The following is a 21,916-nucleotide window of genomic DNA, read 5'->3' as shown; positions in this document are numbered from 1 at the left end:
GCGCTCCGCGTTCGCGTTCATCTTTCGCTTTGCTCGTTCGCTCAGTTACGCCGAGGTCGACGCTCATTGCAGGAACAGGTGCCTAAGAGCTGCGTTCTAAAAACTGTTGGATTGGAACGAGGTAAACGACGTATGTCGTGGAAGAGGGAAATAAACAAGCTGTAGAAGAGCATAATTATGGTTCTAGGGATCATCTAGAAGCTCAAAAGTTGGGATTGCATGAAAAAGAGGTGCTCCTTAGACGCAACAAATGCTGAGAAAAGAAACGGGTGGCGAGTGAGCTCGTGCAAGAGGAAATTAAATGCACAAGTGAACGTTGGGTGCATCACATTTGAAAATGAAACAAAAGGTTCCAAAAAGATTCTGGAACCATGTAAGTAAGAACATTCGGTGCTCCAAAAAAAATTCGCATACGCCTATAAGTCGTCACGACGGCAACATCTTCGACGGAAGCAATGCACTGTGATACATCACAGAGGTTATTAAGGATAACTTCGGCATGAAAGACAGCGTAGCTATTATTCAAACAGATCAAGCAATAACAAAGAGACCTGCTATATCGAAATTTAGTATAGATAGTTTTTACTGAAAAAAAACAGAAGAAAATGACCGTAATAACATGGCAGCAGAACTCGATAAAATCCTAATACAGCTAATCAAGCACCTCAGTTCAAAAGCAAGGCACTCCTGACTAATGCCATAGAGCAGGTGATTAGAACGAAGACAATTCCGCTTGGATGACGAGAAAGCAAGATGAATCTCATCTAAAGGCAAAGGTGATAAGGATAAGAAGAGCTTGTACAGGCCAGTTACAGTAACGTTGCCGATTGTAGAACGACAATGCAATCCATAAAATCGGAACTGTCGAAGTGGGTGCAGAAAAAATGATATACCGGGGGAACTACAGAATGCGTTCAGACCAAGCCGACGCTTATAGGATAATATGTTTGTACTAACTCAGTGCATTTCAGTAGCTCAGAATAGAATTTTATGGATAGTATTTCTAGATATTAGAGGAACCTACGACAACGTTAACAGGCAACTGTTATGGGATATTCTCAAGCATGAAGGCATGGATGAAGATTTCGTGTAGCTGCTGAGGGCGACATGTAGTGACAACCGAGCACATATCTTATGGGAATGCCAAAAGTGCCGTGAAGTGGTGCAAGGGTACCAAAGATTGAAGCAACGATGTCCTCTATCTCCATTATTGTTCACGCTCAATGTTAAAGGCATAGAAAGACGACTGGAAAACAGCGAGTTAGGATTTGATTTATCCTACATGCGCATCGGGAAAATGGTGCAACAGAAGGTCCCTGGCCTGATGTATGCGGATGACATAGTGCTACTAGCGGACAATGCGATAGATTTATAAACACTTTCTGACAACGCTGCTAAAATTCTAGGTCTTAAATTTTGTACAGAGAAATCGTGAATTATGATTTTTAAAGAAGAGACGAGTTATTACGTGGTGTCAATACGACAGCAAGTCGTAAGCAAGTCAAGCAGTATAAGTATTTCGGCATATACACAAATGAAGGAGAATTTTACTCAAGCGCCCACCAAGAGAAGCGGAAAATAAAGGAGAAACGCAATGAATTAATAATGAAACATAGATCACTTTATGGCCCCAATAATTATGAGGTAGTGCGTGGAATCTGGAAAGGAGTGATGGTGCTAGTGCTAACGTTCTCGAATGCCATGCTGTGATTAATATCGGATATCTTGTCAGAGTTGGCAGTTAACCAATGATCGGTAGAACGGTTGGCTTTGGGAGACCACCGTAAAATTAAAAATAAGGTAGTGTTCGGTGACATGGGTTGGGCTTCTTTTGAAGTGAGAGAAGCGCAGAGCAAAATCAGTGTTAAGGAAAGACTTGGAAACATGGATTAAAATAAATGGCGGCAAAAGTGCACAAGTATTTTCACCTGAAAATCGTGGACATGGAATGGAAGAAGAGGTCAAGAAAGTTGGCAACCAAGTACAGGGTAATTGAAAGTATAGATAGACAACCAGCATTCATCAGAAAGAAAGTGAAAGAAACAGAGGCTGTCAATCAGATGCAAGGAACGGAAGCGAAAAGACCATAGAGATTTGCAAGAGTAGAAACAAAGAAATTATAAGGGAAACTGTAAGATAAAATGAAAGGCAGGGCCTTGCTATTTGAGGTTCGAGCTGGTTATCTAAGGACAAAGACAAAGCAGAGCAAATATTTTCAATAAGATGAGGCATCTGTACGCTGCGGCGAAAATCGGGAGTCCATTCAGCATGTCGTAATGGATAGTGAAGAGATTCGCCCAGTCATACCTGTGGGTAACGTACGCCTTCCAGAAGCGTTTGGATATAAACTGGACGGAAGCATCGCTCGGTCAGCAGTCGATCGAAATGAGCAAGAGACGTTTGGAGTATTCGTAGAAAAAAAGAGAGAGAAGAGAGATTGATACGACCGGATTCGTTACAGGCTTAGGTAGCGGTACAAGGTTGAAGACTGGGCGTTTTGGTAGAGCATACTAGAAGTTGAACTGCGCACCACGGCGCGCTCTGCCGTGTGTGCTTCACTTCTGTGTGTCCCGTCAAAACGTTGCGCAGTCCAACTTGTATGCTATACCAACACGCTCAGTCTTCAACCTTACTAAGATCCGTATTCGCTGCAATGCGCCCTTTTAATTGTCTTTCAGTTCTCACCGTACCCTTCTCGTAACATTTATTGCCATTGCCGTCTACCGAGCACGAAGTCTCAGTTTCACCATACGGATGAACCAGCCACCTCCAGATGCAACGCTGCTGTTTGGGGGCTTCGCCCCATCGCAGTCAAAGGGGATGCGGGTATGCAAGCTCCTGCACTCCGAATGCCGCAGGCAAAGCGCGGTTCTTCAGAGAATTCCCCTTCTTACGTGCGCATGATTCGGTTTCACCGAGCGGCAAGCGGGTCTGGCGTCGTTTTAGTACCTTGGCAGCTGCCGCCGCTTAGCTCAGGTGGATGCAAAGGGCTTTCGCAGCTACGAGCATCGATTAAAACAGCGCTCCACTATGTGTGTTTGGCTTCTGTGTGTCCTGTAAAATGTTTCTTGTACAAAGTGGATAGAGGAGGTTTGAAGAATAGAAAAAAGATTAAGGAGAAATATTAAAAAATTCTAGAATGATAAATTTGGTTAGCAGACCTGATTAAATCAAACAGGCTAGGTATCTATTTGTCACCGCCCCGTTCCGAAGGGCATGCCAGTGTCACCATCACCAGCACCAGCACCGCACCACCACCACCACCACCATCATCATCATCATCATGTTGCTGCAGGAAGCCACGAAGCCGACGTCCTCTTCTGCTTCAAGCTTACGAGTATAGCACAAAATAATACATGTTTTTCTATGACCGCTTGCGAGTTGGTGCCTTTCTGTGCGTCTCATCTATGCCTTATTTTGCGCTGCTATTAAGCTTGAGTCGTGAATGAACTAGCCAAGCGGGGGAAGCACCTATTGATCACTTTGCTGCATTTCTAATGTGTTCTTTTTTTTTTTTTTGCAGCTGCCGTTATTCTTCCGGCGAACACTCGCTTGTCAACAATCAAAAGTACGCGAAGTACGAGTTGCGTGAAAATGTCGACTGTCAGTCCAGTTTAAACTTGTACCCGTTTATGCAATTCCACACAGTGTTATGTTGGTCGCATACACTAGTACAAGTACCACAAGCGAAATCAATCCCGGCTGCGGGCTCAGGCTCAGAAAATATTTCCCTTTCCGTGGAACGGCCAGGGCAGACGGACTTCTGAACTGAGGACGCCTTCTACCTAGAGCGAAGAAGCTCGCCTGCTCGTTTCTGTATTAGTTTGTTGCTCCTCCTCCTAAGATCCTTCATCCCGTAAAACTTTCACCCTGCTTGCACGTAAATAATTCTGAGCAATGAGTTCCCAAGTGAGGTGGTGCGTTTGCTAAACGGCTTTATTGACGTTATGAATTCTTTCCACAACATGTTATCAAAATCAAACCGAATAACTTCCTTTGGCTGTTTCGACGGTTTTCGTTGTAGGTCGGTGGTAGGTGGTAGGTGGTCTGGCTCGGGAAGGAAAATGTTCTTTCTCTCACGCGCGCTTTCTTTTCGCTCGCGCGTCCTTTAGTTCGGGCTATTCGCATAGATTGACAATCATGGCCTATGGTTTCTACCCAGTTTTATTTTTTTAACTTGTAAAGAAACCGGATGAAAACTATAGTTCCGAAGAATTTCAAACAAATGTAAATAATTCAATAAATGCGCGCTGTACAGTGAACCTTGCGGATGGACGTTAAATTAACTTATGGTGTTTTACGTGCCAAAACCGCTTTCTGATTATGAGGCACGCCGTAGTGGAGGACTCCGGAAATTTCGACCACCTGGGGTTCTTTAACGTGCACCTAAATCTAAGTACACGGGTGTTTTCGCATTTCGCCCCCATCGAAATGCGGCCGCCGGGGCCGGGATGCGATCCCGCGACCTCGTGCTCAGCAGCCCAACACTATAGCCACTGAGCAACCACGGCGGGTGGAAGGACGTTATACTCTGAACGGGTCTACACCTACACGCGCTCCCATCGGAATTATGAGGAGCGAATGTGCTGTATGTACAGCAGTCCGTACGCACGAGTGGAAAGTTCACGTTACCGTATGCTCCGGTATGTCGAATCCGATGCTGCATCGCAAAGTTCGAAGGTCGCATCTCACTACAAGTTGTGACGTAAATCTCAATCAACACGCAGAACTATGCTTTTTCTTTTTGCAGTACATAGTTCGCTACTGGAACTGGCGGCTGGGCCAAGTCGTTGCGTTCGCCGTTGCACCATTCGCGGCGACTGCTCCGTCACCGTACCGTACTCTTCGCAATGTGAAACGGGCGTGGCGGCAGGAAGTTACAGCAGGGCCGAGCTCATAGTTCCGGTGGCCTTGACTTCGCCACAACACCGCGTCTATATTTTTATAGCCTTGTTTATTCCTTAACGAATCTCCCTTTTGCTGATCGTCACTTTCCTTTCTCTGCGTTTCTTCTAGTTTTGACGACACGTTGAACCCTCAAACGTACTGTGCCTGACTTTCACCGCTATCTATGCGTTCTTCTTCTAAAATATACTGACATTGCCGACGGGCCGGAAGGCGCTGTCATTGCTGCAGTTCCTCGCGTCGGCTGACCTTAGTGACAGTTTACAGACATGACTTGCACTCAGAGTGCGCACGCAGGTAGTTTTGCAGTGAATACTGTTTATGTAGTGTTAGATGTTGGACTCTTTAACGTGGGAATTTAGTTGCACGGACGAAAAGGTCAATCGCACGTTTTAAAGAAAAATACTGCAATGGCAGGAGCAAGTTGGAATCGGTTGGCCCAGGACAGGGGTAATTGGAGATCGCCGCGAGAGGCCTTCGTCCTGCATTGTGGACATAAATAGGCTGCTGCTGATGATGATAAAAGGGACTCGTCCGCTGCGCTGTTGGTGATATTGTGAAGTTAATTTCGCAGCTTTAAAACTCCGCGTAAAGTGGGAGCGCTAGCGATGACATCGCCTTTGAAATCTTTGATGTGGCGTGTGAGTTCACACGAGAGATCTCGGAGTACCATAATTGACATCCAAGTCCTTCCTCCCCCTCGAGGGTAGAGGTATTACTTCGCTTGGGCGTCCGAGGCGCACCGCCAGAGACGGTCTACGCAAGTTAAGAGTACTGTCACTAAGGATAGCGGCGATAGGTTTGCTGCAGGCTTCCGAAGGGTGGAAGAAGACACAGATGAAGCTTGAAGACGCTTTGTATTTACAACTTTTTACATGAGACACAGCCGGAGGCGATACCGCAGCCGATGCCACAACCGGAGGCGATGCCGCCGCTGATGCCACAGCCGGAGCCACGTCAAGTGATACAGCTGCGCATGGCTGTAGAGCGAGCAGCGCGGGTTCCTGACAAATTGCCCGAAGAAGACCGGCAAGTCGTTATGGTGCTCCGGTCTCTGATGAATACCCCTCGAATGCTCTTAAATAACCTGCACACTGCGTCAGCGCGTAGTGCAGTGCAAGTGCTGTGGGGGGGGGGGGGGGGGGGGATGCTCTCAATTCAGTACTTGCAACTCTTGAGTAAGCATCATGGCTCACCCGCATCATTATATTCGCACTGAAGTCAGAATGGCCGGGGTTTAGCTTAAAGATATACTGCCACGCACTGCAGCGTACTTCTCACGCCCACCGGGGTCTTGGTCTTCACTGGTGACTTCAACGTGCATCACCAGCTATGAACCACCAAGATTGACGGCAGCCTAACGTATCGACGGAGCACTTGCTTTCACTTCACTGATCGCCAAGCACTTTGCTGCGTGCACAGACAGTGTTCTCCCTATCCCGCTTTCCTCTTTCTGTTCCCCCTTTCCCTTCTCCCGGTGTAGTGTAGCAAACCGGGCGCTCGTCTGGTTGACCTCCCTGCCTTTCCTCTCTTTGCTATCTCTCTCTCACATGAGACACACATAGAAAGGCAAGGTGGTACTGAAAGCGGTAGCATAGTAATAGCGGGCAATTACTTAACGATAGTTGTCAACGCAATACTTTAGGCTCGCGTGCACTAGTAAAGTAAACGCTTGCTCAGAAAGGAATTATCAGGACGGTTAGCTGGCCGCGGTCTCACCAACGCGTTCTCACAACGGTCACAATGGGAACGGTGCGCGCAGTGTATAATGGAATATAATGGGTATGACGAACACGCGTTGTGTCCCGGTAAGATGCCTGGCCCACGCACATCAGGACCCATTGACGGTCACAGACCTCTTAGATGTCGTGGACAGAACGACCGCACGAGATCGACGTGGCGAAGGACCGATATTCACTCTTCCTCAGGCCAGCTTTCTGCACTAATGGGCGCTAATCGCGTCATCATGCACCCCCCCCCCCTCGCATTTGCCCAGTGCCAACCGGCTCAAATGTACATCCGGTTACCAGTAATTGCCATTCCGCGTGTCGGGCATAATCGGCCATTGCCAGGAGCCGTGCTCTTGTCTCGTTTTGGCGCCGTCACCGCGACAGGCACCCGCGCTGACAGCCAATTATCCCATTGTGTCTCGCTCAACAAGCAAGGACGTCGGCCACCATACCTCTAGCCGTCTCTTTACCCTTTTCTGCAGCCGTTCCCTTAGACGGAACCAAAATGGATCAAAATTCCGATTTCAAGCTTCTCGAGCTAAAATTAAAAAAAAAAAAATAACGCGCTTTTCCAGCGGCAGGCTTACACACATGCTTCCGGTTAGGGGGCGCATCGTGCTCGCTTCATGTCAATGCTATGTGACATAGACGTTCTAGCAAAAATTGCTACATATGCTCTGGCAATTTTCAAAACAATTAGAGTTATTTCCATGGGGTCTCAAGGCATTTGCTTAGCAGAAACAGCTATTCGTTATCTACGACGTGTAATTTGCTAAATGTTTGGTGTTTTCTCTTCATTTTATTCTCGCTTTTCACATCTTTATTCTCTTGACATTGCTCGGGGCGGCAAGCTACATGTGCTTACCGATAACCTAAATTTTTCATTTCTTTTCCATCTTTGCCTCCTTTCTCTCCCTGCCTTTGCATCTACATGTTATGTAAACGAACGCCTTTAACAAGACGTGTTTGGATTGCGTTGAACGCCTGACAGGCTTGGAGCGGTTGCATCAGCAGAAAGCTCGGTGGATCTTCGTCGCTCTCTGAGAATTAGGCAAAGATATCGAGCGCAGTCTTTCAGTTCTTCTTTCTTCATAACATTTTTCTCATGTGTCACATGGCCGTGGTCAGCCGCTTTCACAGTTCGCGCTACATTTAAAGGACTATTCACCGCTGACAACGCATTGGATAATGTGAATGCACAGCCCTCTCTAGGCTGCTTTTCTAAGATATACTTACCCCGTATTCTAGAACGTTCCTCCGCTTAACACTCCACCTCGAGTCAAGTAAATGGGTGGCAGCGCCGCCACAAAGCAAAACTGGTCACTGCACTTTGTTGACGCCTAATGGTAATCTTGAAGCACGGCCGGTCTCGAGGGGAGACGTGCGCGCTCTTCTGAAAGAGTGCGCGCGGCTCTTTTATGCCGGCCGTGCCTTAAGAAGCGTAGCGTCTTTTTCAGTCGATAGGAAGCGCTGTGCTCAACTTGGTGGCATAATCTGGAAGTTAGGAGGGAGGAAGGGAATACCCTAGTGCTTATATGTGGTGACTCAAATATGATTCGGTGCAAAATAACTATAATGGAGCGTGTAGAGGGTGATAAGAGGGTAGCAGTGGAGGCGTTCCCAGGCAGAAAAATGGATGCAGTACTAAGACAGACAAAAAGCGAACTTTCTAAGAATGTTGCAGAGCGCAATTTGGTAGTGGTAGCGGCGGGGCTAAATGATCTCCTGAATGGCGAATCCTCAACAGTATTGGAAAGATTAGCGGAAGGAATTGACAATTTAAGGGCGATAGCACAGCAAGTCCAGATCGTGGTATGCACAGTGCCGGAGGTGCAAGGACGGAACGGAGAAATTACCAAGGACGTTGTGGCTGTTAATCTGGAGATAAGAAACCTAAGCCAGGAGAAAGGCTTTGAAGTGGCAGATGTAAACAGAGAAGTGCATATAGCAGGCTTTGGCGGAGGCTTTATACGAGAGGGCATCCACTTTAATGAAAGGCTAGGAGCCGAGATCGGCTGGATCCTGGCAGGCCGCGCAGAAGCTTTTTTAGGGGGTCCACTGCGGTTCAGGGCGTAGGGGTAGGTAGAAACATTGTAGAAAGTGCAACAATAGAGGCTGACGCCAATAAGATGGCCACTAGGAGGTCCAGGAAGAAAACTACAATAAAGAAATTTAACACCAGGATCAGGTACATAAACATGCAAGGTGGTGGAAAGAGCGAAGTGGTTAGAAATAGAACAGCAGTTATAGGACGAAGAAGTAGGTGTATACGTGCTATGCTAAACACATCTCAGAGATCTAGAAGACCCACCGTTTATTCAGGGCTACGTCTGGGAGGGAGCAACAGAACAACAACGGAGAGGAAGAGAGGAGGAGTAGGTATGGGGGGGGGGGGGGGGGCTGATACATCAAGGAACAAATTGGCAAAAAAAAGTCAACTTGCTAAGAACATGTCTAGGTATCAGGTGCAATTGCCGGTAAAAAGACGTGGCTAGGGGTAGTTAATTTACGGACAGGGGACAAATGCTGAAAGAAAACAATGATCTAGTGAAGTGTCTCAATGACGATATAAAGCAGTTTGGAGAAGGTGCAGATATTATTCTGCTGGGCGAGATGAATGGCCACATCGAGGATCTGGATGAATACACAGATTGTAAATGAAAGTTGATGCTAGACTTCTGTGAGCGACACAACCAAGTTATAGTAAATAGAGAAACTAAGTGTGAGGTACAAATCACGTGGGAATCCCTTTACAGGCAAACGACCACTGACTACTGCTTAATGTCGCAGGGGATGTATAGCAAGCTCGCAATAACGGAAATAGACGGAGAGGGGAAGTACAGCCTCGGAAAGGATCACAAGCGTATTGGTCTACAGCTGGGAGTCCTGCTCAAAAAATAAATGCAGGGAAGTCAAAAAGAGTACTCATAATTAAATGACGAACAAATAGCGCAAATAGCGGCCGGCATAGAGGAAGCAATAAAGAAACATCCCATGGAAAAGTGGTATTATAATCAGAACAACTCACTAGTACAAAAATAAAATAAGTAAAAGGAGTAAACCGCGCGAGAGAAAAGAGGAAGCCGTGAAGTTCGTGGAATAAGGAAATTAGGGAGGCCATCGAACAACCACGGTTGGCATCACAGGAACACAGAGAACAAAGAGGGAGCAGTTATCTAAAGAGGAAATAGGCCAAAAACGGAAATGTTATCGACCAAACAGACAACAAGTGCAGGTCTTCGTCCAGGATAAAATAAAGCAGTCCTCTGATCGCTGGCTGGCTGAAGTTCGCGATGCAACTAAATAGTGGTAAAAAAAAATTCTGCAACCATATAAGCGGGTTGGGTAAAGCTAATCACAGAAAGCTGGAACAGATTCACGATGCCGAGGGCAATTGTTTAGAGGGAGATGATGCTGTGAACTACATGGGTTCAGTTATAGCTTAGTCATTTAGGAAAGCCGAAAGGGTAAACGCCTCAAATGGGTGAGCAACACAGAATAGCACAATAGAAAACACCTTAGAACTAACAAATCTGAACTGGAACAAATGTTCCAGTTCATTTGCATTTTTGCATTTGCAGTTTCAGTTTGCATTTTGGAACAAATGTTCCAAAATGCAAACCCGCAGGGATGGACGAAATTAAAATCAAGTTAATTAATGAACTTGACCCAGAAAGCAAGGAAACGTTGATAAAACCATTGGAGGCAGTCATAACAAATAAGCACATTCCGCACAGCTAGCTGGAAACAGAGTAAAATGAATTTGATTTATAAAGGGAAAGGCGATAAGACGAACATAAGATCCTTCAGACCAATTAAGATAACATCAGTTATATATAGGCTGGCGATACAGGCGGTGAAATTAAAAATGCCGTCATGGGTAGAAAGTACTTGAATACTCTGAGAAATTCAGAACGAGTTCAGAAGTGGTAGGCGCTTAGATGATAGCCTGTTCGTGCTTACCCAGTGCATAGAAATAGCTAAGGTGGAAAATAGACCTCTGTATTTAGCCTTCCTGGAGATAAGCAGTGCATATGACAACGTCAACAGGGAACTCCTGGGGAACATATTAAAATATGAAGGTATCGGTCATGACGTAATTGACTTCCTACAGGAAATATATCGAGAAAATAATGTTGAAATAACACGGGAAGGAATTAGGAGTACGACAACTGTCGAGGATCCGGATCCGCCGTCACTACCTGCCCTATGTAGATGGTAAAGGAATACAACTATTTTGGGCAGGTAGTGACGGCGGATCCGGATCATGAGACGGAAATAATCAGAAGAATAAGAATGGGCTGGGGTGCGTTTGGCAGGCATTCTCAGATCATGAACAGCAGGTTGCCATTATCCCTCAAGAAAAAAGTGTATAATAGCTGTGTCTTACCAGTACTCACCTACGGGGCAGAAACCTGGAGGCTTACGAAAAGGTTCTACTTAAATTGAGGACGATGCAACGAGCTATGGAAAGAAGAATGATGGGTGTAACGTTAAGGGATAAGAAAAGAACAGTTTGGGGTGAAGGAACAAACGCGAGTTAATGACATCTTAGTTGAAATCAAGAAAAAGAAATGGCGGGGGGGGGGGGGGGGGGGGGCATGGATAGGACATGTAATGAGCAGGGAAGATAACAGAGGGTCATTAAGGGTTACGGACTAGATTCCAAGGGAAGGGAAGCGTAGCAGGGGGCGGCAGAAAGTTAGGTGGGTGGCTGAGATTAAGAAGTTTGCAGAGACGACATGGCCACAATTAGTACATGACCGGGGTTGTTGGAGAAGTATGGGAGAGGCCTTTGCCCTGCAGTGGGCGTAACCAGGCTTATGATGATGATGATGATGATGATGAACTGTCGAGGTACACAAAGGATTAAGGCAAGGTTGTCCTATATCACCGCTGCTGTTCATGCTTTATATGATAAGTACGGAAAGAAGGCTACAAGGAAGCAATCTATGGTATAATCTGTCGTACAGATTAGGCGGAAAGGTTGTTGAGCAATGACTACCGGGTTTAATGTATGCGGATGATATTGTACTGGTACCAGGTAGCCAGGAATATTTGCAAACCCTGGTTAATTCTTGTGGAGATGGAGGAGACAGTCTAGGTTTCAGTTATAGCGCAGCTAAGTCCGGTGGGATGTTTTTCAACGATACAACTGATCTGGAGCTTAAAATTTAAGGCCATGAAATACCCCGAGTGGCCGAATACATATATCTAGGGATTTGGATAAACAAAAGGCAAATTTACATGGAAAAGCACGAACAGTCTCTCATAGGAAAAGGGAGAAGAGATGCCTCGATAATGAAACATAGGGCATTGTGGGGGTACAACAGGTATGAAGTACTGAGAGGTATTTGGAATGGAATAATGGTGCCAGGGCTTACTTTCGGAAATGCAGTGCTGTGCTTAAGGACAGAAGTTCAGTCGAGACTACAAGTAAATCAGAGAGCTGCTGGATGATTAGCACTAGGTGCCCACGGGAAAACCCCAAACGAGGCAGTACTGGGGGATATGGGCTGGGCATCTTTCGAAGCACGGGAAGTTCAGAGTAAAATCCTATACGAAAAACGCCTGAGGAAATCGGACGATAACAGGGGGGCAGCTAAGGTATTTACATACCTATACAGAAAGAGTGTTGACTCACAATGTCGGAAAATAACTAGGAAGCTAACCAGTAAGTATGCCAGACACGAGAACGGAGAAGGACAGAGCATTTAACGACAGGTTAAAAACGCGGAAGGTAAAAATTAGATAACTTCAATGGGAAAGAAGCATAGTGTTGAACTATATCGATACTGGAAACAGCAGGTCAGGAAGGAAGCGTTTTATCATAGCTCAAGAGGCGATGCCCTACTCTTTGAAGCTAGGTCAGGATGTCTTAGAACGCGCAGCTATAAAAATAAATTTAACGAAGAAGAAGACACATGTACTGTGTGTGGTAAATCTGTAGAAGCATTAGAACACCTCATACTAAGATGTGATGGTATCCATCGCGATGTCGATACGGGCACAGTCATGCTTCCTGAGGCCCTAGGCATGGAGATAACAATAGTCATGTAAATAAATATGCGGTGGAAATTATCAAAAAGCGATCGGAAGATTGGTGCCTCAAAAGCAGGGAGGTGAAATAAGGTTAGAAGTGTAGGAAGACGTATTTAAAGAAAATGACGAAGTTTAATAACTTACAACACAGTTAAACAAAAATAAAAAGCTGAGCATGGTGGCAGCTGCCATCACTCCGTTTCAAAGGGGGCGCTCCTACTTTCCATCCATACATCCATACATCCATCCATGGCGTGCCTCATCGTGTTGCGCTGTGCGCAACAAGAAGAAGCATGTGTCTGCTGCAGCGAAGTTCCGGAGACTACTCTGTACATCCTACCGGAATGCGGAGGTATTCACTTCGTTAGACCCATAGGTAACGCACGCCTTTCAGAAGCGCTTGGATTTAAAGTGAACGGAAACATCAAACGATCAGCAGTATAGATAAGCAATATACGTTTAGAGTATTGGTGAAAAAAAATGCAGGGAAGAGATTGATACGACCGGATCCATTACAGGCATGTGTATCGGTACAAGGTAGATATAGATGTTTGTGTAACAGAAAAAAAAGCTTAAGGAGATGTGTACAAACTGCTAGAATGAAAAGCATGTATAGCATACCTAATTAAATCAAGAAGGCTAGGTGACTGTTTGTCACCGCCCCGTTTCAAAGGGGATGTCAATAAATTATCATCATCATGGAGGGGAGTGGCTGCTTTTAGTCGACGATCGTTTAGAATACGGGTGTTATTCTTGAAACTTGCAGGAATGTCACACTTTGGCAGTGAGGTCACGTGAGTTGGAGCTTTGTGTTCTTGCGACAATTGATCCAGCCCAACGTACTCGCTCCAGCATTGTGAGCTCTGCGGTAATTCATACAGCTCAGACCTTCCGCCTCTTGGTATTAGGTTCTGAAGTTATGTTGAACGCCAGTTTTCACCACAGCAGCGGTTTTTCTAGAGGTCTCTTACGGACTTTCGTTTCACAGGAACTACGTCGTCGACCCACATCGCTGCTCACAGGACAGCGAACGTATAACGAGTCATCTTATAAAGGGAAAATAAGAAGTCTGATTTTCCCTTTTAGTTACTTCTCTCCGCCTTGCGGGATTCCGCAGAACTACTACGTCAAACACTTGCCTTTACTTCGTGTGTTGTCGAAAAATTCGACTTCACCCTGCCATCTGCTAGCCGCCTGGTTAGCTCAGATGGTAGAGCGGCTGCCCTGGAAAGGCGGTGGTCCCGGGTTCGAGTCCCGGACCAGGACGAATTTTTCTTCAACTCTGAGGCTTTTCTTTCGAGGAACCCGTATGGGTTTCCTTTGTAGCAATTGCTACGAATGGGTGGTTGTCTGATTTTCCCTTTATAATTACTTCTCTCCACCTCGCGGGCTTCCGCAGAACTACTACGTCAACGAGTCATCTTAAACGTATGGCTATATGAGCGGCCGCTACTGTCGCCCCGGTCACCGGCTGTGTTCTCTTACGGCTGTGTTCACTGGGACTTTCTACGCTTAGGGCCCTAGCACAACCGCGTTGCCGAGCGTGTTCGCCGCCGAGCGTCAAGCACCTGTTCGAGACATACATGTTGTCTCGCGAGAGCTTTGTGGCATCTGAAGGTCTAGATGCTATGGTAGGTGGTAGCGTTGTATGACGTTTCTCCATCGTCTGGGCTGACGGTTCCAGGCCGCGTTTGTCGCCGAATTCAGCCGCGTCTTCTGTCGACATGTGCTGAAAGGTACTATTCTTCTATGTATGATACACATTTCAATGCCGTTGTACTTGCAAAGCAAGCCTATTTGTGAATACTTTCACTGCTCTTGTACCACTTAGCCACCACAGCTACTGCGGTAACGTAGTTTGGTTCAAAAATATAGTCCTCGAATTTTCGTCGTTATCGTAGTCGTAGTTGCTGTTGTTGTTGATGATGGTGTTGGTGGTAGTAGTGGCAGTCGTCGTAGTCGTCGTCGTCGTTGTCGTGCCTAGACGTCGCAAGCAAAAGCAGCTGTGCAACTTGGTTTGCAAATGTGTAAATAATTTGGTTTTTCTATCTTTGGCAACAGTGAGCAATATTATGGTGTTGTGTTAGCGTGACTACACCATTGTGACCTTTTGTAAATGTTTCGATTTGTGTGTTTGTGTGTGGTTTTCTTGCTTCCTAAACTCGTGCATTAATTTCTTCTGATCAAGGAGTTCAACATCAATTGATCAGCCGCGTGTCCGACGCTTGCCCGTTCTTTCCCCCCTTTTCTACGCCATCTACCTTGCCATCCCCAAGACATTTATGGTTTTGTAAACCGATAAAGGCGACTATCGCCTTAATAATCCATTTATAGCATCACTCGACCAGTCGTTCTTGCCATGTGGCGAGAGTAAAGCCCCTGTAAAGGGTACTTTGCCATTTGCAATAGTGCACACTAAAGAAGTCCTCCTTTGCAACTATCTTTTAACTTTTCTTTTTCTAACGTGTTCTATCTTACTGAGCGTTTGTACCCCAGTGGTTGTGCGTCTAAACGTGCTCAGGCTCATCGCGCTCTACTTACTTTCCTAGAGTTAACGAATTTAGGTGCACGTTTGTAGCGTCGATACTATTTCTTCAATTTACCATTCTGTAGTTGCATGACCTTCAGTGACTGGCCCTACTGTGTGTGATCTGCACCGTGTGTTCTACTCTAATCTTTTAGATTGGTCCTGTTGCTATTTCTTTCCTCTTTCCTCCTCTCCTTCCTATCTTCCATTTCTGTGTTGCTGACACCTACCTTCTGAAGAGTAGGCAGGCATTGTGCCTCTTCCGGTGGCAGTTGCCAGCCTGCTCCTCCCTTTCCCTTTCTTGTGAAATGTATATATATGTTCAAAACAAAGAATGATAATAAATAAGGGTCCTAGGACAAAGACGCCCTCTATATAGCCGCGGTAGATATCTCACAAATAATATATATATATATATATATATATATATTGTGGAGTGAATGAAACTAGACTTATAAACTACCGAGCAGGGCTGTCAACAATGAAATTGACCTCATGTTGTGTTGTGAGCCTTCTGGCGGAAAAAAGAACACGCTCAGTTGCTAGGTTTTCTTTTGCTCATTTTCACCGCGCGTCAAGCGCGCGTGGCGAAAGGAACCATTCGATTTGGTTCTATATTTTAAGCATGCTGTCATTGTAGCAGACTTTTCTAGAGCATAGGCTCACCATTTATCGCCATCGGCCCTCCTGCTACCGCGTATACGTTCTGGTATTCTGGTATACGTTTACATTGCCAGGGGAACGAAATGACCTAGTTGGCTGGGCTGCAAATTTGATAGCTGCATTACTGCTTTGCTTAGTTTTGCGAAGGGCGTTCGTAATGCTCGTGTTATTTCCGTGAAAGAACAGATTAAGCGATCAGACTCCGGTGGGAGTTCAACCTGAGCCCGCGCTCGCGTTAGCTTGCTGCACTATTTGTTCAACAGTTATCGGCCGGTCAACAAGCACTCAAACCACTATTTGCGCATCAATACGGGTTTGACCATGTAGTGACGGTTGGTCACTCAGCTCTTCGTCATTCAGGCTTATTCTACCGCATTGTAATTATCCGCATCATTTCCCAGCATAGTTATAAGCTGAGGCATTGTCACCCTACACGATCACCAGCTCGACAACTGCAGAGGAGTGACCCTGTGATTTTGGGCCTTTATCCAACTCCAGATGGTTTTGTTGTTGTTGTTGTTGTTGTTGTTGTTGTCGTCGTCGTCGTCGTCGTCGTCGTCGTCGTCGTCGTCGTCGTCGTCGTCGTCGATTCTTCGCCGGTATTGCTACGAACACCCTTCATCGTAATCATTGTTCAAGAATGGCGCATTCCCATTATGTGTGTCATGCAGTTTGTGGGGTTGCGCGTTGCTTTGTAGAAAGAACGCTCTATACAAAGAAAGATGACCTGAAGAGATGGTGTGAGGGCCTGTTATTTTGAAGCCGGCGTAAGGTGATTTGCTGTGCAATTTCTGATGTACCATTTTGCGGGCCGTGCCGCTTGTATACAACCCGCAAAAATTATGATTCTCGAGGCGACTAAAATAAACGGAGGCATTCGTTGCAGAGAGGCAAACCCCTGTGCCGTCAGAGGAGCCACTAAAGATAATTTCTGGCCTGCTAAACGGCAACTTGTGATAGAAACGGCGTAAATAACGTTTCACTGCTTGAAATTTTCTGAACGCTAGGTCAGAGCTTTGGCGTTTAAGGGTGCCTGAGAAAGAAGAAAAGAATGAAAGAAATAGAAAGAGAATATTTTGCAGTCAAAGCGCAGTCAGCCCTAAGGATAACAGCTCGCTTCCAATTCTGTTGTTGCTGACGAAAAACATTTCTTTATAAGGCAGGAGAGGGGGAGGGGTGCGTCTCGTTGAGTGTCTGGTCCCTGGCGCCTCTGCTTGACTGCATCTGATTGCCGCGCGCCACAGCGCCCTGGCTTTGAATACTTTATGTTAAAGGAAACGTTGAATTGAATTCTTTTCCTCTCAGGAACTTCAGCGCGGGCAATGTTTCTTTTTCTTACTTTAAAGGCTGCTTTTGCCTGCAGAAAAGCATCTCTTTCCCGTTCTGTTCTTTTTTTCTTCTCTCTCACTCTTTTCGACCGCGACTTTTAGCTTTCTACTTTCTTTGCTTTATAAAACATATTTCATCCTAGATTACGTGTAAAATGGCGCTTCTTTCTTCCTTTCTTTTTCCATTACCGAAGTTTTGATGGCGGCACTAGTGGGGAAAAAACGTCTTTATCCTATTGGGGGGCCCTATTTTCAAAAAAAGTTTAACCATGTATTGCTCAATATATGGGCTGCTGCTGAGAAGCTCCTTGAAGTTGGCAAATTTCTTATCGTCCCTCTGCCGAATACAAGATGTGGCCGGGTGAAAATTAAAAAAAAGAACCCTTCAGAGTGTGAAACTAAACAGCAAACGGAAAGCGACAGAAACAATTGCGAGCTACCATTAATAAGAGGAAAGCTTGCGTGAATGCCCGCCAAGCCTGCTTCATAGTCGCTTGGTTGCTGTTCCTCGATTGCAGTCAAAATTCTTATGGTTTTCTTTGCGTATAGTACATGTGCTCGTTTTTCTGTATTTTTTTTAATTTCAGAGATTTAGCATAAGGAAGAAGTTTGTTATGTTCCTTTCTCTTGCTGTCGTTATGCTTCGATACTTCTTTAGTCGCGCGTAGTCGCAGTGATGCTGTAACGACGTGTGTAGTGATTTCCGCCTCTTTTCTTTCGTTCTCTCAGCGCTGATTTTATTGTCGAAATAACGTTCAACAGGCATTCGAACTATGTACTTTGTGTTCGAGCTAAGTACGCCTTCAAGCCATGGTAGACGTTACGTACTGTCAGTTGAATCGCGAAGCTAAGAGACAACACGAAAAAACGAGGCACCCCGCTGACTGTCAACTGTGTTTTATTTGCGATAAAACACTTACATATATACTCAAGAGGTGACGGAGAGGGCCCCGTTCAGAGGCGTTTATAAGAATCTTAATCCGCTACATTAGTTAATAACTGGACAACGCCAATTTAATCCAGATTGCTTGCAATATAAACATGTCACTCCGGACAACCTCCTCCTCCCTTCTTCCTCTCCACACTGTAATTTCCTTCGTTTATGTATACAGCCAGCCATAAATGTTAACCGGACATTATATTATATATATATTTCACAACATAATTTCAAAAGATCCAGATAATTTTTTAGATGCTTGTGAACGCAGCTGCCAATTCACTATATCAATCTGTACTAGTTTTTGCCATTGCTACGAACATATGGATCCACTAAATTATGAGGGTCATACTTTAAGAGAGCAAAAATTCACATTCGTCATGTAACACGTTTCCGTGAATCATTTTTGGCCAACTGTATGTCCGCTAAACAATGCTTGCAGAGCACGGAAGCTACGAAAATGGGACATTTTGACGGTACGAAGACTTCTGCTTGATTTTATGCGTGCAGCCTCGTGTAATTCCCGCGGGAAATGTACCATTCATATTTAATTCTGGCGTAAATGAGCTTGCTGTGGTGGTCTCTCCTCCTTTTTCTTGTTTTTCGCGGATCCTGGGTTTCGAAAGCTCTAGTAGGGTAGGGCTACATTTTTCGCCCCGAATAAAATTGTGAATAGGGTCGGCAACGCGCCTCGTATCTTCATGTTGTCCCCTTGTTTCGGAATTCAGGTGACATTTCAGCGTGCCTCTTTACCAAATGGCTCAGATGCAGTGTTGCATTCGCAAGCGTCCCAGCGACAGCCGCCTCATTCTGCTTGGAATACACAAGAAATGCACGGTGCTTAACGCTATGCAGCGCCATAGAGCACTTCTGTGCAAAGCTATTGCGCAAATGTACTGGCCCAATCTTTGGATGAGTCACTTTTATAGACGCCTCTTATCGGTGCAGCGTGGTTGTGGCTAAGAAGAAGACACGTCCGCCAGTCACTTTGCAATGTGCGGTACACTCGAACGAATTTACCACGTTGTTTGCCCTGAGATGCACGTGCGAGCGTCAGACGCTGGCTCCTTCCTTGACACATCTTGGCAGCGAGCCGCGGTGACAGACCTCCCGCTGAGGACCACGGCGAGGCTCTAAATCATGTTTCGGAGCCGTCCGGCCGTTACTGGCATTTCCGAGCGGCACGTGACTTGGATCGCTGTTGTGGTAGGCACGTCGTCTGTGCGCCTGCAGTTATTCCGCGTTCCTTTTTCGGTTCTGCTGTCCGTCTCTTCGTCTTTTTCTGCCATAACGACTCATAACCTCATTTTCTGTGCTGTTTCCCTGCATTCACAGCTGAGTGTAACGGTGCCTTGCCCCGTACAAACAGCGCAACACCCTGAATTTTTTTTCACGCATCGATGCAATAGGCTTTCTCTCGAGACTGTGACCCATCTTCCTCCTCTAATCGAGATCCTCTCCCGATAAAATCGCAAGAACCGCGCCTGTTTTTTTTTTTTCATTTATTCGGCTCACCGACATTCATGGACATTTTTTTCCTTCACCCTATCTGCCGCAGAATAGCATGTCGGCGAATATACTCCGGCTGAACATTCTACATTTAATGAAACAGGTCTTTCTCTCTCACTAACATGGCATAGGAACCTGTATTTCAGGCGGAGCATTATGCCATATCAAAAATTTCTTTCCGGTATCTGTTTGCCTTACTGTCTTTGTATTTATTCATTAGTGGGTAAATTTATTTGCTATCCGTGTTGTGTTCGGAATATATTCCCACCCCGAGGTCATAGGTGCCATGGCCGCGCTTATGACCGTGTGCGCGGCTATTGCCATTAAAAATGTAGCCATTCTCTGGGAGAATAGAAAGCGAGTCTGGCACTTGTTGGGGCAAAGCAGAAAGGGTTGATTTTTGCAATGAATAGTTTGTTTTTCTATTTTATTAGGTGTGGTGGTATCATACAGAAATCATGGACTTTCAAATATTTAAGTGTGTTCTGTAATGAAAAGAGCTTCCAGCGCCAGCCCCTTACCAAATTCCAGCGAAAGTCTCACGGAAGTGGGACCACGAACGACTGTTGCGCTCTTTCATGCGGCGTGCTTGTATTACACGGTCTCGTGAAGCGCAATGCATGTGCTTTATTTCGCCAGTTAGGTAACGAAATCAGGTAGTGTTTAACTTTTGCTATACATGCCCTTCGTGGAGCTTCATGCAAGGGCTAAATAGGACGACCTCACAGGCTACGGCTTGTCGCCCTCATTGTCCTCTGATTAGCCCTACAGCGCCGAGGCGCGCTCATCTGTGCTCGAGTTGCGCAGCGTTTTAGGACTGCAAGCGCTTGAACACGAATTGATTGGACACGCCGTTCTTGGTGGTGCGCACTGCCGCCCCCGACTTCCACGGCTCGCTTCGCTATCAGCTGCTTGCCAGGTGTCCCGTACGCTGGATGCTATCTCTAACGTGGGAATACAAGGCGCTGGCGCAAGAGGGTTATTCTCTTATTGTGTACGATATTCAGAAGCGCGTGTTGAAATGGTCTTCGGCCCGCATGTCGAACCGCGCCGGTCCTTCAGCACGTAGAGTGGGACTCCGCTCGAGATTGGCGCGAAGTGGGACTTTTGTTTGCCACTCGAAGAGTAATGCCGCTGACGAATTTTGTCGAGTACTTTGTCTGTTATTATTATCTGCCGTAAATATGTCCCTGGAATGCACAAGGCCGGCAAACTTCAGTGAGAACACCGCCTGCGGGTTTTCGAGTGCGTTATAAACTTTTTGGGTATGTTAATTCTAAAGCTTCCTAATGAATCACTCTCTTAACGCGTTATTTCAGGTTTGGCTTAGGATGTTTTACAAAGTCCTGGTTATCTAGCGTGGTTTCGTGTATCTTTTGTCGCCACTACTGCCTTGCTGAGAAGCAGTCTTCGTCGACAAATGGGGTGCATTATCTATAGGCAATTACTACACGCTGTTCATAGTGCTAAAATTGTCGTGCTAAAATTAGTCGTGCTAGTCGTGCTAAACGTATTAGTCGTGCTAAACGTATTAGACGTGCTAAACGTATTAGTAAGGGAGGAAGGCAATAGTATTGGAGGGAAAAGCAATCGGTAACACTTATTTTTTTTTTGCAGGTAAGCCGTATAAAGAAAAGGGAACCTTGGTCATAAACGTTGTATAGAACGGGCGCTGGGGGTGGGAAATTGCGGCGCGGTACTACACAAAAGCGAATTCGCCGCCCAGTCGACCAGTTCTTTGCGAACTAAATTTGCGATCCAGGATTACAGGACATGAGAGGAACTCTTCCCCGAGGGAAAAGTCCCCGAATGTGTCTCGTGTGCATTGGCCCACGCAGACGCCACGGCGGGACGGCGCTCTGCGATGAGTCTTCGGGGAATTGTATGCGTACATCGCCGCATCGCTGAAGCAGACGCGAGAAGCATAAAAAGACGCGCGAGAAAGTTGCCGCCGTTCGCCCCGGCTACTGGGTTTCCTTACTGTGTGCGCGGTGGTCTGATTATCTCGCGTGCTTTTCTTTTTCTTTGCTTCACATCCTTGCTCCTTCCGAAGTGGCCTCTCTCTGCTGTTTGTTTGCTCTCTACCGGGTGACGCGGAGTGGTCGGCGGTGCGGTCGAGCTTATTGCCTTATTGGCCGAGCGAGAACTGCTCTGTCGTCACGTCACAGGCGTCCCTGAACTATCGCGGAAGGAAGACGCCCGCATGTCTTCCCTTTCGTTAGCCTGTTTCTTTGCGCCTGTGTATGGTCTTGTATAACTCCTGGCTTCCTACGTA

At 46.1% G+C, this 21,916-nt stretch overlaps 1 non-coding gene across 1 annotated transcript; it reads left to right on the top strand.

Moving 5' to 3' along the window:
• Positions 1 to 13,869: 13,869 nt before the first annotated feature.
• TRNAS-GGA (transfer RNA serine (anticodon GGA)) lies at positions 13,870 to 13,944 on the top strand. Its single transcript has one exon. It is a non-coding gene; the product is annotated as a tRNA-Ser (tRNA).
• Positions 13,945 to 21,916: the final 7,972 nt, after the last annotated feature.

Source organism: Dermacentor variabilis, chromosome 10, assembly GCF_050947875.1.
Source record: "Dermacentor variabilis isolate Ectoservices chromosome 10, ASM5094787v1, whole genome shotgun sequence".
In the NCBI taxonomy this organism is placed as follows: Eukaryota; Metazoa; Arthropoda; class Arachnida; order Ixodida; family Ixodidae; genus Dermacentor; species Dermacentor variabilis.
This window is presented reverse-complemented; position numbering and strand designations above follow the sequence as displayed.